The sequence below is a fragment of the Arachis ipaensis genome, chromosome B09 (genome assembly GCF_000816755.2).
Source record: "Arachis ipaensis cultivar K30076 chromosome B09, Araip1.1, whole genome shotgun sequence".
In the NCBI taxonomy this organism is placed as follows: domain Eukaryota; kingdom Viridiplantae; phylum Streptophyta; class Magnoliopsida; order Fabales; family Fabaceae; genus Arachis; species Arachis ipaensis.
This window is the reverse complement of record NC_029793.2, coordinates 87,939,964-87,945,542: the sequence shown is the minus strand read 5'-3', so window position 1 is coordinate 87,945,542 and position 5,579 is coordinate 87,939,964. Positions and strand designations below refer to the sequence as shown.

At 40.7% G+C, this 5,579-nt stretch overlaps 1 pseudogene; it reads left to right on the top strand.

Moving 5' to 3' along the window:
* The window catches only part of LOC107615687, a 22,853-nt pseudogene extending 17,274 nt beyond the window's left edge, over positions 1-5,579 (top strand).

Sequence of the window (5,579 nt, the reverse complement as noted above, 5' to 3'; positions counted from 1 at the left end):
CGGTTGAGGGTGAAACACAGTGAGGAAGATGGCCATGCCATTGGAAGAGATAAGGGGGAGAGCGTGGGTGGGTGTGTATCCGGTATTAAGGAGGGTTCTTCTCGAGAGGGGTTAGAAAAGCCATCCAAGGTCTCTTTTAGAGATAAAGTCATTGGTGTAGAAAAGTCTAAAGCCTTTGCATTAGTAGGGTCTTTATCTGGGGATGGTATCGCGACGGTGACAGGTAAGCAGGGCGATTCTCACCCACCAAGTGTCAGTTTTACCAAGGAGGCAAAGAGCTGTCTAGCTGAACCTTATAAGGAAGTCATCGTGATCAAGGTGCTAGATAAGCATTATGGCTACACGGCTCTCATGCATAAACTTCGGATAGTATGGCGCATCAAAGGAGGGTTTAATTTGTTGGATGTGGGGTTTAGATATTTTTTGGTTAAATTTGATATTGCTGCGGATCGTGAGAGAGTCATTCTTGGTGATCCGTCGTTGATAGACGGTCACTATGTTGCAGTAAAGTCATGGGATGTGGATTTTAGGCCATGCGAAAAATCCTTTGGATCAACGCTAGTATGGATTCGAGTCTCGGGACTTCCAATTTGGTGTTACCAGGAACAAGCAATGCTGCGAATTGCTTCTGCAATAGGGGTTTCGGTGAAAGTAGATTTGGCCACTAAGCTTGCAGAAAGAGAAAAATATGCCCGAGCTTGTGTTCAAATTAATCTTGGGTTACCTATAAGAAAACATATTATAGTGGAGGGTGTGACTCATGAAGTAGAGAACGAGAGTTTACAGTTGATTTGTACTACTTGTGCACGGTATGGGCATGATAAATCGTTGTGCATGGAGAAGGAGTCCTTGGAAGGAAACAGAAATTCCTTTGGTGATGGAAAAAATAATGAAGCCCCGACACTAGTGCCACACAACAATCATGAGCTTCATAAAGAGGCTGAATCAGAAGCTCATGATTTGGGTGAGAATTCTCGTAATTTGGGTGAGAAATTAGGAGTTGTTAAAGAGAAGGATGTGGTTACAGAATCATTGACTCCACACGTGCCTGATGGTCATGTTAATGAGGCATGCATGGATAATGGAGAGGGCTGGCAACAAGTGTTGCGTAAGGGAAAATTCACAATGGGCCAGTCATCAGGTTTGAAGGACCAAGATGAAAAGCAGCACAAGTATGGTTCGAGAAGGGTTCCAAGGCCCAATTTGCATGGTGATGGAGGCAAATTAATTGGCATTAGGATGGGGAAGCGAGAAAAACATGAAATTGTGCCATCTCCATCGTGCAAAACTCCTGCACATCGTGGAATTTCTCTACAGAAGCGTCTTCGGCCTTCCTCCTTGCAAAACTCGCCAGTTGATAAAAATGGTGCCACAACGGAGGAAACCTTAGTAGATGGAAGCATGGCAGGTGCAGTGTTATGAGGTCCGAAGGTGGCAATTATTGAGGATCAGAGTGTGCCAGTACCGCAGGACAAACCACCTATTGAGGTTGGTAATTCTGTTTAGAGTTTATGTTCTCATTTATTCTGTCTCTATTATTTATGGATAGTTTAAATATGATTGTATGGAATATTAGGGGTGCTTCTAATAAGTTAGCCCGGGTGCACTGTAAGGAACTTGTTAGAAAATTTAGACCTGTTTTCTTTATTGTGGTTGAAACTTACTCTCCTTTTCAGCATTTAAAATTGTTTTGGAAAAAGTTGGGGTATCACTCTGTTGGTATAGTAGAAGCAGAGGGACATAAGGGAGGTATTTGGTTTTTATCCTCTATGAAGGGTGTTTGTTGTAAGTTCATTGATGTTTTTGATCAGGGTGTTACTGTTGAGGTTCAATTTGATAATTTAATTTGGAGGTGTAGTGGTATTTATGGCAGTCCTCAATTTAATAAAAGGGTTCTCCTTTGGGATTATCTTGTTGCACAATCCATGGTTTTTCAAGGACCTTGGATTGTTCTTGTTGATTTTAATGAAGTCAAATTTTCTCATGAATCTAAAGGCTGTCAATTTTCTCATCAAAGAGCAGACATGTTTGTTACTTCATTAGAGGATAGTGGTTTGTTTGATCTGAAGACTATTGGGAGGCGATTTTCTTGGTACAGAAGGGTGAAAAATTATGTTGACATGGCAAAAAAGCTTGATCGAGTCTGTATAAATAGTAGTTGGTTATCTATCTTTCCAGAGGCTTATGCAGAAGTTTTAAATAGGCTTCAGTCTTATCATTGCCCTATTCTGGTGCGTTGTAAAGGTCGTCCTCAGCCTAAAGGGAATCGAACTTTCCGATTTGTTGCTGCTTGGGCTACTCATCCTGGGTATAGGGATATTGTGAATCAGTCATGGTGGTCTGGTAATAGAGGGATTCATGGCAAGCTTTCAGAAGTACAGAAGAATTCACTAGAGTTTAAATCGAAGGTATTTGGTAACATTTTTGTTAGGAAAGGTGAATTAGAGCAGCAGATTAATTATTTACAAAAGCGTTTGGAAGTGGTGGATAGTATTTATTTGCGTTAGAAAGAACAACAGTTACTTGATGATTATAATAATACTCTAGTGCAAGAAGAGCTCCTATGGTTCCAAAAGTCCAGAGAGCAGTGGGTAAGGTTCGGGGATAGGAATATAAGATTCTTTCATATTCAAACTCTTGCACGAAGGAAGCATAATAAGATTCATGGCCTTTTTCTCAAGGATGGAGTGCGGAAAACTGATCCAGAGGTTCTGAGTCAAGAAGCAGAGTCTTTCTATAAAAGATTATTCTGTCATTTGGATGATTTTGATTTGGGTTGCCTTGGTGATGTGCCTCTTCCTTCTCTGAATGAGAAAGCTTGCAATAATCTTACGGCACCAGTTACTATGGAGGAAGTCAGAACAGCTGTTTTTCACATGAACTCTTTTAAAGCTCCGGGTCCTGATGGGTTTCAAGCTTTCTTCTTCAAAGAATATTGGGAGATCATTGGTCTTGATGTTTGGAAGATGGTTAAGCAGGCATTCTCCAGTGTTACTCTTGATCCGAGAATGTTGGAGACTTTACTGGTTCTTATTCCAAAGGTTGAATCACCAGTATCTATGAAAGATTTTAGGCCGATTAGTCTCTGCAATGTAGTTTACAAGATCATCACAAAGGTCCTTGTTAATAGGCTTCATCCTCGTCTTGTGGAGATTGTTGGCCCGCTTCAAGGAAGATTTATTCTGGGACGAGGAACTCCTGACAACATCATTATTGCTCAAGAAGTTCTCCACTTTATGAAGAAGACTAAATCAAAGAAAGGCACACTGGCCTTTAAGATTGATATGGAGAAAGCTTATGACAGAGTTGACTGGAGGTTTTTAGCTCATACCCTTAAGAGCTTTGGTTTTCCTATTCCTACAATTAATTTGATTATGAATTGTGTCACTGCTTCTTCCTTATCTATTCTTTGGAATGAGAATCGTCTGAATGGCTTTACTCCTAGTCGAGGTCTTAGACAAGGAGACCCTATGTCATCCTATCTTTTTGTGTTGTGTATGGAGCGATTGGCATGCTTTATTAGTCATCAGGTTGATTTGGGTTTGTGGGAGCCGGTTGCTATTTCTAGAGGGGGACCAAGAATATCCCACTTAATATTTGCGGATGACTTGCTTCTATTCTGTAAAGCTACAAAGAGACAAGTGCAAAATGTGATGTTGGTTTTAGAGACTTTTTGCAAAGCATCTGGGATGAAGATTAATGTGGAGAAGTCTAAAGCGCTTTGCTCCAAGAATGTCTCTGCAACAAGGAAAGAGGTTTTCACTGGGGTATCCTCTATCAGATTTGTCCAGGACTTGGACAAGTATCTTGGAGTTACCCTTAACCATTCTAGGGTGACTCGTCCAGCTTTCAATGGTGTCCTGGATAAGATTCGGAGTAGGCTAGCAAGCTGGAAAGGGAATTTACTCAATCAGGCTGGTAGACTCTGCTTGGTTAATTCTGTTGCAGCCGCTATTCCCACGTACTAGATGCAGGTCTCTATTTTTCCCAAAGGAATCATTAGTAAATTGGAGTCTATGATGAGGAATTTACTTTGGAAAGGACAAGTTGATGGAAGAGGATTGAATCTTGTTAGTTGGAAGGTACCGGTTACTCCAAAAAAATATGGAGGTTTGGGAGTTAGAGATCCTTATTGTGTAAATATTGCTTTTCTTGGGAAGCTAGTTTGGACTTTTTTCCAGCAGCCAAACAAGCTATGGGTCCAATTGTTGGATGCCAAATATCGATCATCTCTATATGACTGTTTTAGTTATCCTAAGAATAAGGACTCTCCCATTTGGAGGTGTCTTTGCAAAGCTTGGGAAGTGTTGAAGGATGGGTTTGCTTGGTGTATTGGAGATTTGAACTAGAATTTTTGGTTTTCTAGCTGGAGGAGAGAAGGGCGGTTATCTAATGAGATGGATTATGTTCACATTTCTGATTTGAATCTCCGGATACAGGATATTTGGTCGGTTGGTAGGTGGCATTTGGATACTCTTTATTCTCCTTTATCTCAAAATCTGAAAGGTAATATTCTCTCTTACAATCCAGATGAACAAGCAGGTCCGGAAGTGGGTTGGTATTGGTGTGGGTCTGTTGCCAAAGTCTATGACTCACGCAATGGTTACTTGTGGTTGTGTAAGCAGCTCTTTGGTTGGGAGGAGCGGGAGAATTGGCTTTGGCTTTGGCGTCAGCTTGTTCCGGAAAAGCATAAGTTTTTGGCTTGGTTGTGTCTTAAGGAGGCTCTTTCTACTGCAAGTTTTCACTTTAGAAGAGGGATGTCGTCATCGGATAGTTGTCCAAGATGTCTTTCTAGCCAAGAATCAGTTTTACATTGTATTCGGGATTGTCCAAAAGCTCAGCTTGTCTGGCATAGCTTGGATATTTCTTGTCATCCTTTGGATTTGAAGAACTGGTTCTTGTATCATAGCAAAGAGCATCCGTTCAAGTTCTTTTCGGGACTTTGGTGGATATGGCGAGCAAGGAATAATGACATCTTTAATCCACATAAAACTTGGCCTCCGAAAAAAGTGATTTGTCTGGCATTAACTTCAGAAAAGGATCTTAGGAATATTTTTGAATTACAACGTATATCCCTTCCATATACTCTAAATGGTTTTTGGAATCCCCCATCCATTGGTACTTTTAAGATTAATTGTGATGCTAGTTATTTTGGTTCGGGTGATAGTGTTGGTTTTGCTTGTGTTTTTAGAGATTGTAATAGGAGTTGGCAAAGGGGGTGTTTGGGAATGATTGAGAGTAATAGTATTCTTCAAGGAGAATTGTTTGCCATTTGGAGAGGATATCTCTTAGCTTGGGATGTGGGTCAACGAGATGTTATTTGTGAGACGGATTGTGTGGAAGCATTTAATCTTGTTACTCAAGATGGTTTTGGGTTTATTGATCCATTGGTGCTCAAAATAAGAGATATCATGCATTGGAATTGACGTGTTGACTTTCGTTTGATTATGCGAGATGCAAACACGGTGGCAGATACTATGGCAAAGATGGTGATGAAGTTACAACTTTCACATGTGGAGCTTCTTTCACCTTGGGAGGAGTTTAAGAGTAGCCTTAAACGGGACTGTCCCTCTATTTAA